We start from the raw sequence: 12,190 nt of genomic DNA on the forward strand, positions 1-12,190 counted from the left end.
CGGCCCGCGCTCCCAACACAGCGGGAGACGCTGGCGAGCGGCCCCCGACGGCCTGGAGCGAGCCCGCTGCCCCAGATGACAACCCGCTCAGCAGCCGCTGCTTCTCCTCACCCTTTCTTCTTCCTCCGGGGCTGCACCAATCTCTGCCCCTTCCCGCACCAGGAAGTGAGCCCCGGCGCCGGAAGTGACGTCCTCAGACCGCGCCCCCGCCGGCCCGCGCGGGACGTCTTCGGATGGCGCCGGGTGTTGGCCCCCGCGGAGGCAGCCCACCCTGCTTTGCCGGCGAGCTGCCACCTCCTCTGGCCCAGTGCTGGGCCTCGGTCCGGTAGAGGGAGCCCACCGGTTGGCCCCACGCGCGGCCACCGCCGCCTCCTCCTGTCCAGTCTTCGGCCTCTACCCCAACCTCGCGGACGCAGACGACAAGGCCCGGCTCCGCGCTCAGCCTCCTCCCTGCTCCAGGTCCTTGGCCTGTCCCGCAGACACAGCGCACCCGCTCGGCCCCTAGCGCAGACACCGCCGCCTCTTGGCGCCCGGTCCTCGGCCTCTCCCAAGTGGACGCAGCCTGGCCCAGAGGGGCCCCAGAGAACTCGGGCGGCTTGAGTAACCCCTGATCGTTGGGAGAGAACCTGGGATTTTTTCCCTTCTTTCTAGCCAAGGTTCATGGAGAGCGCAGTTACTATTCTAATGCAATGACTTAAAATAATTAAGCAACATAAATTATGCATGTTGGGATTAAGGTGCAATGTTTTCCCAAATATAAGCCACGTGCTTCATGAATGATTAACCGAAATAGTTAACATGAAAACCAGTAAGTCAGCTGAGAAGAAATTGTGGATCCACCGCAGTGGAGGAGCGCAGGAAGGCGCCTACAGACTCCCTAGTGCTTTAGTCCAAGGTAGAATTGTGAGGGCCACCAGCAACACATGTAAGGTGTTCGGACCTTACCCACGGCAAGAAACTAAGGAAACCAGAAACAGTACCAATTACTAGAAAATTTTAAGAAGCCTGAGGCATACGAAAAACTTTATTTTGTTTTTTACTCTAAGGATTATTTTAACTGTAAGAAAACTTCTGTTCCAAATTACATGTCAAGACATTAAGCGTTGACATTTAAACTAATGCATCATCTAGAACTCTAGCATTTGAGGACATTAAAGGCATTTTTGTCCTTCTGTACTGTAGGAGAAAATCACGACATTTCACCAGGCTACTCTCAGGAATACTGTGGTTTCATTTTATGGTGCTCAGGTGTTTTAAAATTATACATCAAAACCAAGTGTTCAGCAATGCCAAAAGGGATGAAATGAAGCTTTTTTCTTTCTATAGTTGAAAAATTCCTTCAAGCAAGTGCTGACATGTTTCCATCGAAACTGTACATTTTTTCAGTGGAATGGCAAAAGCAAAGCTGCTTCCTAATCCATTTTGCTCTTTAAAATAATTTTCAAAAATTATCACATATCTAGGTAATACCTAATTTTTTTCTTCATAGTTTTAAATAGTTGTAAAGGATGTAATTTCTGACATTCTAATAACATTTTTAAATTAAACCATTGCATCCTTTATAAAAAATATATCCAGTAGAATCTAAGTGTAATAGAAACATAATACCCATTTCTCCATCTAAAAAGTTTCTGAACAAGTCAGACATTCTTTCTCCTTTAATTCATTCCACTTCACCCAAAAAGTTGTATCCTCATATAGTCTATTTTTATGCTTGAAACACACTCTTTCTTGGCAAGTGACCTCTACAAATACAGTCAATCATCATTCAAAGAGTCTGTATTTATGAACTCGGCTACTTGCTAAAAATTATGTGTAACCCAAAAATCAATACTTGAAGCACTCTCAGTCATATATGGACACATGCAGAACAGTGAAAAATTTGGATCACCTGATGTACACGTTCCCAGCTGTGCTTGAATAAGGCCATGCTCTGCCTTTTTTTTTTTAGTTCTCATTCTGTAAACATATGTCCTCTTCTCACTCTACTTAGTGTCACGTTTTTCAAATTTCTATGCTTTCCGATGGTGATTTCTCTGTTTCAAATGGCCCCCAAGCGTAGTGCTGAAATGCTGTCTGATGTCCCTAAGCGCAAGAAGGCTGTGATGTGTCTTAACAGAGAAAATACGTGTGTTAGATAAGCTTCGTTCGGGCATGAGTTATAGTGCTGTTGGCCATGAGTTCAATGTTAATGAATCAACAATACAGTGCATTCACATCTGTACATGAGGCTGCTCCAGAAAGTGCTAAAGTAACATCTATAGTGTGTGATGAAGCTATGGAAAAGATGGAAAAGCAGCTAAAATTGTGGATTCATGAGACGACAACTAATAAAAAAAGTCATATATGGACTTTTGTAGTGTAGTGAGCAGTATTGTTGTGAGCCAAAGAAATTTACAGCCATGTTACCCAAGGTCAGGAAAATATTAAACCCTTCTCAGCCAGTGCAGGCTGGCTGGCACATTTCAAAAGGCGGTACAGCATGAAATCAAATTTTAAACTTGCAGGCAAGGCAGGTTCTGCCATAAGGAGGCTGCGGAAGAATTTTTAAAATGTCTGCTAAGTGTTATACGTGAAAAGGGTTAAAGGGTTATGGTAAAGAGCAGGTTTTCAATGCTGACGAGACTGCTTGTTTTATAAGAATGTTGGCAAATGAACCTATGTAATGTAAATGGTCACGCAAGCCCCTGACTTTAAAGCATTCAACCTTGCTATTGTGCACCAATGCCAAGGGCGACTTTAAGTGCAAACCTCTGATGGTGTACAGAGCCCAAAACCCATGAGCCCTTAAAGGGAAAAATCTGAACTGCATGCCAGTCCATTGGCGGTAGAACAGAAAAGCATGGCTGGTATCTGAAATATTCTGGGATTGGTTCCACCACTGCTTCATTCCAGAAGTTGAACAATATCTCTAGGGCAAAAACCTTGCTTTCTGGGTCTTATTAATTTTGGATAATGCCCCAGTTCATTGCACGATGAACTTGAAAATGCTCACCCCAAAAAAGAAGTTCTTTTCATGCCCCCAATACTACATCTCTCGTCCAGCCCCTCAGGGCATAATACAAACTTTCAAGGCACACTACACGAGGGAACTTTATTGTAAAGCTTGTGAGGCTCTTGACGCCAACAAGGAAGCCACCATGATAGACTACTGGAAATCACTCACTATACGCAGCATTATTGATTATGTTGGCACAGCGTGGGACAGCATCAAGCAGGCTACTATCAATAACTGCTGGGAAAACATTTGGCCAGACTCTGTGAAAACTTTTCAAGGCTTTGAAGGTGTTTCAGAATATATAAAAAACAATGTAAAAAAACAATGCATATTGCATGGCAAATAAGTGGAGAAGGTTTCAATGACATGAAGGAAGAAGATGTGGAGGAAATTTTGTCAGAGAAGGCAGTAGAACCCACAAACAAAAACCTCGATGAGATGGCAAAACATGGGAGCATAGTCAGGGATGAAAGTCACCCTAAGACTCCAAGAATTGTCCCTCTCACAGCAGCCAAAATATCAGAATAGAATTCTGCCTTGTAAAAAATTTTCAATGACATGGAAGAATGTGACCCTGTACTTGAACGTGGCCTCACATTTAAGCACCTCACTTCCACTGCATTTATCCCTTATTCTGAGATGCTTAAAGATTTGAGGCGAAAAGCCAGGCAGACAAGGCTGAACCAATTTTTCTAGCCAGTTTGAGAGACAGTTGCCAACACCATCAACAAGTTGCAAAAGGCAAACTCCTAAGGTAGCTCTGCCAGATCACAATGTGCTGCCCTTACTGACATCTGCCTCTTGTGCAGGGTGAGTTCCACCAGCCTCTTTTGATTTTCATGGGGCAAGCTAAGGTTGATAGGGTAAACCACAGTGCACTCACTGACCATCACACATCCTGCAGTTCTATTACAGTAAGACTTTAGTTACTTTAAATGTATAAAACTTTAAATGCTTAATCTTCACTTAATGCTTTTTTCAGGACTTTATGTATTTGTTATTACTGTGCTATACAGTATAAAGCATGTTCACAGTATTCCGTGTTATGTGAGTACTGTATATGTGTATTGTGTGCATGTGTGTACTTATGACTGAGAATTAAACTAGTACAGTCATAGGAGTACATAATGCTGTAACTGAAACACAGTGTTTATTATAAAGAAATACTGCATACGATTACTTGTAAGAAATTTATATTAAATAAGCTATCTTCAAACGAAAATACACATAAAACAAGGTTATGTATTGATTGGTTGGCAAAATGTTCTGGCCAGAGTCTTCGTGGATCTTAACGCTATATTTCTCCTCACAGCAGTGTTGCATTTGTCAGTAATTCAATGATCAAGGTAACTTTCTAGAACATAACTACCAGAAATAATGATAATTGACTCTACATTTAAGAGTATTAAGCCATAAGAATCTAATTGCTATGATTTTTTTCTGAACTAACACAACTATTATGAGTACACAAATGATGAAAACAATATGTTACCATTTTTATAGATTATTACATATAAAAAGCAAAGTTTTATCTGGAAGTGTATTACTTTTTCTTTTCTTTTCTTTTTTTTTTCAGAGATAGTGGTCTAACTATGTTGCCCAGGCTGGTCTTGAACTCCTGGGCTCAAGCAATCTGCCCGCCTCAGACTCCCAAAGTGCTGGGATTACAGGCGTGAGCCATCGCACCCGGCCAGAAATGGTTTTTTTAATGAAATGTATAGGGCTTTTTTTTAGTTTGTTAATTTACCCCTGAATGACTATCACTTTTTGCTAGAGTGAGGTATGATCTAGCATCGCTTGTTTTCCTATCTTGGAGGATTTTTATGCAAACCCTGAAAAACTTTGTTCACAAAAATAAATACTTGAAAATGCAAGGAGATTTGTCATTATATATCTTAACTCTTTGAAGTCTTCTGAGTTACATGGACAAAGTCCAGATATGGTCTCTCATAAGTTAAAAATATTTTAAATCATTTATCAACAACTTGATTAGGTCTCCTTTGATTTCTGTGAAAGCTAAGAAGTGGAAACCCCTGAGTAGCAAAATTTCAGTCGTTAAAGTCATTGACTTCTTAATATCATCAATATTTCTCATTGTCTCTTTGTTACATGGCCTGGAAGTTTTCCATCTTGCAGCAGTGCACCTCAGGAAGATGACAGGTGCAAAGTCTGCCTTTCTGTATGAATTGGGAGAATGGCCATCGTGAGAGAGGAGATGGGATGGCCCAGCCAGCTTCATGTCTTCCATGGCTTGGCACCTTCTAAGGCTAGTCAGTTTTAGGTGACTGTGTATGTAAGTTGAGGGTCTGGAAGTGGATTCCCTTAAAACCATCCTGCGCCGGCATATCCCTTGAAAAATATTTCTGTACATGTACATGGGTACCTGTCGCAAGCTAGGTCAAAGAACACTATACCTAAAACATACTTGTTTGGAAAACTGTAATGTCAAAGAGTCAAAAGTTTATAGTAAGTAGTGCCTGGCTGTGTAACAAATATGTTGTGTCACACTGGACAAGTCACTTGACCCCTTGGGTCTATGCCGTTGTCCCTGATTTAAGGCTAACACATCTTTTTGCACAGAGTGGCTGGGAGGATGAAATAGGTAATAAATTAATCCAGCAATATTGGGCTTAGACTCCACGGCAGATGATGGCATAGGCACGGTGAATGCAAAGAGTGAGACGCACAGAAGCTTGCACACAGCATGGCAAGTGTGGCCACGGAGATGTAGACTCAGCACTACAGAAGCATGGCAGAGGGAAACCTAAATTCTGCAGAGATAGGGCAGGGCTAGAGGCTTAACCAGCATAAAAGGTGACCTCTGAGTTGGGCCTGGAAGGGTGAAGAGGCAAATGGAACTGCATCTCAAAGGTGTGCCATTTTGGCAGTCCAGGGTGTTCTCAAGGATGGCGAGTAAAAAAGGGCAGCTGAGATCATGGGTGAAGCTGTGGTGGAAAAACATGTTTGGAATATTGTGATACAAACAAGATGGCTGAAAATCCCTTTAATATTTTGCTGAAGAAGCTATACGAACAAAAGGTCAGTGAGCACGTGAAAAACAGTTCAAACTCTTTAGTCATTAGGGAAATGCAAATTAAAACCACAGATAACACTGCACCCCACCAGAATGGATCAAATGGAAAGGGCTGACAATATATCAAGTGTAGGCAAGGATGTAAAGTAACTGGAATTCCCAGACACGACTAATGGGAGTGTAAATGGTATGCTTAGAAAACTGGCAGTTTCTTGCAAAGTTAAATATACATCTACCCTAAGACCGGCAACTCCTTTCCTAGGTATTTACCCAAGAGAGATGAAAGCATAGGTCCACTGAAAGCCATGTACAACAATGTTCATAGCTTTATTTATAATCAGCAAAGCCTTCACAATTCAAAGGGGTGGGGAAGTCTCCTTTTTCATGTAGTCTCCAGAAATATGCAGAAAACTCAGGCCTCAAATGACCAACAACTCTGCACAGTTCACTTTTCAGAAATCCTGTGCCAAATTCTCCGTGGTAATAAACTCCAGGCTTTTCCATCAAGAACTCTAACCAGGCAGAGACATAGTCCCAGAATCATTACAATTTTCCTTCAAAGTATGCCTTTTGTACTTAATATTTGATAAGCAGTGTGTGTGATATGAAAATTTGCTACAAATTAATCACAAAGCAACATTAAGGTCAGACTTCAGAAGCATCCACAGCTATCCAGTTTTCACGTCAAGTCCTTACCAACTACTCCAGGGCAGGAACAATCATCTCCACCCTCAACCAAAGCAGAGAGCCAACTAAGACAGCTGCCACCTCTCAGAATTTAAAGACTCTCAAACTTTGAAAGAGTTTGAGTAAAAAACCACTACAGAAGGAAGAACAAGCAGTATCAGCAAGGCAAATAATTAAACAGGTTCAATGTTATCTCAACAATTAAGATCAACAGTAGAAAATAGTCACATCTGAGAAGTATTTATCTCCCCAGGGAGATTCTGATTCTGCATAGATCTGAAGTACAGCCCAGGAGCCTAGCGTCAGTGTGCACATGTGTGTGTATGTTTAAAGTCTTCATCTGATTCTGATTTTCAGCCAGGTTTGGGAACCACTGGTATGGTATAACTCAGTGTTTCTTAAACATCTACATGCATCAGAATCACCTGGAGTAACACAGATTCAGTAGGTGGGGTGGAACCCAAGAATTTGGATTTCCAACAAGTTCCCTGTAGACATTGATGGTATCAGGACCATACTTAGAGAACCTAGTGGTATATATAGACTGACTCTAGAAGTGTTCTGTTTTTTTCCTACTTGGAGAATAATGCAGACTCCCAACCACAGAATGAAGGTCACCCCAGGTCTTTGCCATCAAATCTCACACCCCAGGTATGAAAGATCACTTCTCTGAATGCATGTGGTCCTGTCCACAGCTAGACCTACAACACGGCTGGACCTACTTGTGCACATCTCATCTCCCTCATTAGACATAAGCTCCCTAACTGCAGGGCCCACCGATGTCTCATGTTAAACAGCAACTGTGCACTAAATGACCTAACTCACTTAGGTCACCAAATCCACTCATCACGGAGTAAGTGAAACAGAGAAACAAAGACTCTTAGCTGAAAGAGTCACAGAAAACTTTTGAGGTAGTTCTGGTATTTTACAGATGAGAAAACAGGGACTCAGACAGCTGAAATGTCATGTCCAAAACTACACAGCCTGTGGATTTCACCAACCTGCACCGACCTCTGAGGACTGCATCAACCAGGCTTCCCTGCTCTCTGGCTTCTGGTGGGGTTGAGCCAATAGGAGGCCCTGGCAGGAAGCAGGGGCCTAGAGCAGTAGATGCTGGAGCTGGCTCACAGTGGGCTGTATGGGTGTCACCCCGTCACACTGGTGCCTTTAAAGCCCTGGTGTAAGTACCTACGGCACAGAAATCAGCAAACGGTACATGCCAGGGCCACCCCTCCCAGACAGCCAGGTGTTTAACATTTACCAACACACCATTCGCGGAAGACCATGGCTCCTGTCAGGCAGCCTCTCCTGTAACTACAGCTCTCACTGGCTGGAGAAACCCTCCTTCCCTTGACCTTTCCCTTCGGGGTCAGGGAGAGTTAATGACTTTTCCGTCATTAACCCATCTCTTCTAGGTTGTCCTTCTTCCTGCCCTCACTTCATAAATCGTCTCATAAACCACCTCTGTTCAGTGTGCCATCTATCTGTTTTCTGCCTGGCCCTAACCTGGAGAGCTTCCTGGCGGCATCTAAAATTAGAACACAATGTAATGGCAAACGATTGGAAACAATCTAGAGGACAGATTAAATGAATTCTAATGCTTCCACGAACAGACTATCACCACTACCATACAGCCTTTAAAAAAGGGGCAGCTTTATATCCGGATATGTCACAATCTCCAAGTTATGTTTGGTGCGGTAGGGAACATGGGGAACACCGTGGATAATATCTACCTTTTGTGTTTAAAAAAAAAAAAAAGCAAGAAGAAAATGTATGTAGGTGTTTAGAAATGCATGGAGCTGTCTCTGCAAGCATATGCCAGACACTTAACAAGAGTTCCCTACGGGGAAACAGAATTGGGCATGGAGGACAAGGGAACAAGGGAACTTTGCTTTTCTCTCTCTACTTATTGTACCCTTTGAATGTTGTCCCATGTGCAAGTATTATTAAATACATTAGAGAAGAAGACGACGACCACTCCAAGTCTATTATTCTTCCCCTCAGGCCAACGTGACTCCCCCATCCCAAAACAGTCCTCAAGACAGCTGGGCTGCCAGCGTGCTGGGGTCTTCATAGGGCAGATCTCCACCATGTCATGCAGAGATGCAGTGGTAGGTTTGAAATCCTAAGTTCACCTTCGAGAAGTCCGCTTAGCATTCAATGGTTCATCTAATTTTTAATTACATGGTAGTCACTGCTTTATTCTAATTAAATTGCAGCTGTCTTCTGATCAGGAATTATGCTCTTCTACGGCACTCTGGCTCATTCCACAGTCAATAATGTTAAATGGAGTGAAAATGTAGGTCAGTGGAGCTAACTTGGAAGTCTCCAGGACAACTCTTCCTCCAAATCCATTGGAAAACATGAAGCAACAGGCAGAAATGCCAAGGATTTGACTGCTAAATACCAGATAAGTAAGCTGCTCCCCCAAAAAGTCTTTAGCATACTAAGCAAGTCGTTTACTGGAAGAAATTTAAAGCTTTTTTAAAGCATGTTTCTCTTTTGCATTCCTTCTTCAAGAAATCCCAAAGCCCAACTCTAAATGAAATGCTGCAGCCATCTGGGAACAAACAAATTGTTTTCCATGAGTATGGAACTGGCCAGATTATGAAAGGTAGTAATAGATACAAGTGTAGCAAACCTCCAGTTCCCAACCTAAATTCAGATATGCCAGAGACATGAAATGTCAAAGAGAGACCAACAAGACTACAGTGCTTCAACTGACTCATGCATCCCCTGAGGCTTGGTTCTCACAAACTCTAAAAGCAGTTTAAAATCCCTCAGAGTTGGTGGCAACAGTCCCAAATTCACAGCAATGCCAAAAATGGATAACAAAATATTTAAAGATAAAACTTCATCAGATAACCCAGAATACATTTCACCATTGAGTCGTATTTTGTTTTCCCAGTATTGTTAGGTGAAAACGTAGCAGTTGTATCTTAATTGTTGAATGAGAGTGAGCTGGGAAACAGCACTTGCCCTGCCACCCCTCAAGGTTAGGCTGCAGCGATGCAGATCCCCAGGAAGCAAGTGCAGCTGGGATGGGCACGGTTGAGGTCTCGCCACTTCCATCGGCAGCCACCATTCCATGTGCCCTTGAAGAATCTGGGTACAAGAAAACTGAGAGCAGTACAGATTCATAAGACAACTCAAGTTGAGTCTTGCGGTCGAAGATTGTTCTTTCACCTGTTCATATGGAATAACTGTCTTTTTTCTTTCACCTTCATGCTTGTGACCTAATGGAAACAGACTGTAAATGATGGCATGGCATTCTGTGAATCAGAGCTGCCCATCACTTTCTTGTTAAGCTCCCTTGCTCTATTGTTTCCCACCCTTTGGCATGTTCCCTCTCCCACTGAGTGCACTTCAGCATGGCTGGTGATTATTTTCTTATTGCCCATTGTCAAAGACACCTATGGAGAAGGCTGTGGCCTCTGACGGAAATGTGCTAGTGAATCCAAGGTGGGTACTGGCTGTGTAGTCATTGTCTGGGTGAGTTTCGAAATGAGGCAGGGTCATGTCCACCCTCAGCACAAGCAGTCTGTTCTCTGCCGGGATGCTGCCTCCTGTATGTACTCTGCCTCACCAATAACCCAATGTCCCATTCTTGACCAAGGCACCTCGGTGAGAATGGCAGCTCCTGTCCCTGCAGTCCCGAGTGCTACTCCACTGTTCATACTTGCGTTCTCAGACGTCTAGGGTTTTTAATGGCGGCCCTGCGTTTGTTTGCCTCCACTACTCAGATTTGCTTCTGAAGTGTCCTCCTGCCATCCAGCTCCACACACACTGAAGTCGGGGGCAAGAGTGGGAGCTCCGCAGTCGTGCACTGTTTTGTTCCTGGCCTTTCCCACTCAAGAGTCTTTGGTTCAAAGCTGTGTTTAATGCAAGTTCAAGTCTCAGAGCCACCTAAGAGAAGACTGAACCCGGCCACCTAGGAAGAAACTGTTTTCATCCACATGTTAACTTGTGGGGGATTTGAAAGCATGCAAAGAGGCAGGCTCATTTTGGAGAGGAGATGGTGAAGCAGGAGGGAGCCATTCACCCAGAGGAAGAAAGTGAAATAAGGGGACTGGAAACAGCTGGACATCCACAGTTAAGCACATCTCTCTATAAACAGCAGTTGGGGCTGCCCTAGAGAGAGAGGTGAGAGGATACGAAGAGAGGGCAGGAAGCATTGGCCAAGGACACTTGTGGGCTATAAAAGCCTCTTGCGTGAAAGACGGGCCAGTTGGGACTTTCATATTATCTGTGAGTAATAAAAAGGTTGACAAAAAGATCATTATTACCCAAAACTCAAGTAGCAGCAGGGTGGGCTGAAATAAATAGGGCCATAGCTGTGAATAAGATGTGTGGCAATCTGTACTTGGGAAATGCATTTTTTAAAAACCACTTAGAAACACTGATCTTCATTACTTAAAGATAAGGCTGCTGATGTATACACAAGAATTCCATTTGGTTCATATTACTGTCATTATTTATAATTTGCCTGTAATGTCACTCCTCCACTCAAAACCATTAAAACCTCCCCATTTCACTCAGGAAAAGCTGAAGTCCTTGAGAGAACAAGAAGACAAGCCACCGACAGGGAGGAGATATTTGCAAAACACATCTAATCAATAACTTGTATTCTGAATATACAAAGAACTCTTAAAACTCATTAAGAAAACAACTTAGTTTTTAAAATGGGCAAAAGATCTGAAAAAAACACCAACAAAGATACACAGATGGTAAATAAGCACATGAAAAGATATCCAACATCATATATTATAAAGGAAATGTAAATTAAAACAAGGAGATGCCACTGCATACCTATTAGAATGGCCAAAATCCACAAAACCGTCAACACCAAATGCTGGCAAGAATGTGGAGCAGTGGAACTCGCATTCATTGCTGGTGGGAATGCAAAACGGTGCAGCCACTAGAAGGCAGTTGGGCAGTCTCCTACAAAGCTAAATGTAGGCTTACCATATGATCCACCAATCGTGCTCCTTGGTATTATATTTACCCACGTGGGGCTGAAAACGCATGTCCACACAAAAACCTGCACGCATTTGTTTATAGCAACTTTCTTCACAATTACCAACACTTGGAAGCAACCAGGATGTACTTCAATAGGTGAATGGAGAAAAAACGGTGGTACATCACACAATGGGATTACTCAGTGATAGAAAGAAATGGGCTATCAATCCATAAAAAAAAATATGGAGGAACCTTAAATGCATATTGCTAAGTGAAAGAAGCTGATCAGAAAGGCTACAGAATGTGTTGTTCTAACTATATGACATTCTGGAAAAGATAAAACTTTTGGAGCTTCCAGGAAGCTGAATACATAGAGGTTCCTGGAGGGGGCACACCCAGGGAGGGCATGGAAGCTGTGCGACACTTCCCCCATAGCTCGCACTACATGTCTCTTCATCTGTAGCCTTTGCAATATTCTTATAATAAACCAGTAAATGTAATTTAAAAAAAAA

At 42.9% G+C, this 12,190-nt stretch overlaps 1 protein-coding gene across 33 annotated transcripts in view; it reads right to left on the reverse strand.

Annotated features, from left to right (window-relative positions):
• The window catches only part of LOC129525065 (rho guanine nucleotide exchange factor 7-like), a 241,280-nt gene that overhangs the window by 210,551 nt on the left and 18,539 nt on the right, over positions 1 to 12,190 (reverse strand). The window contains exon 1 of one of the 33 annotated variants that reach the window (XM_063709801.1): positions 112 to 4,868. The exons of 31 other annotated variants lie outside the window; for them this stretch is intronic. The gene's annotated coding sequence lies outside the window, so the exon portion shown is untranslated. Of the gene's footprint in view, positions 1 to 83; positions 4,869 to 12,190 lie in introns of those variants that run through there. One more of the 33 variants, XM_063709815.1, reaches the window with a different exon arrangement.

Source organism: Gorilla gorilla, chromosome 8 (genome assembly GCF_029281585.2).
Source record: "Gorilla gorilla gorilla isolate KB3781 chromosome 8, NHGRI_mGorGor1-v2.1_pri, whole genome shotgun sequence".
NCBI classification, from domain to species: Eukaryota; Metazoa; Chordata; class Mammalia; order Primates; family Hominidae; genus Gorilla; species Gorilla gorilla.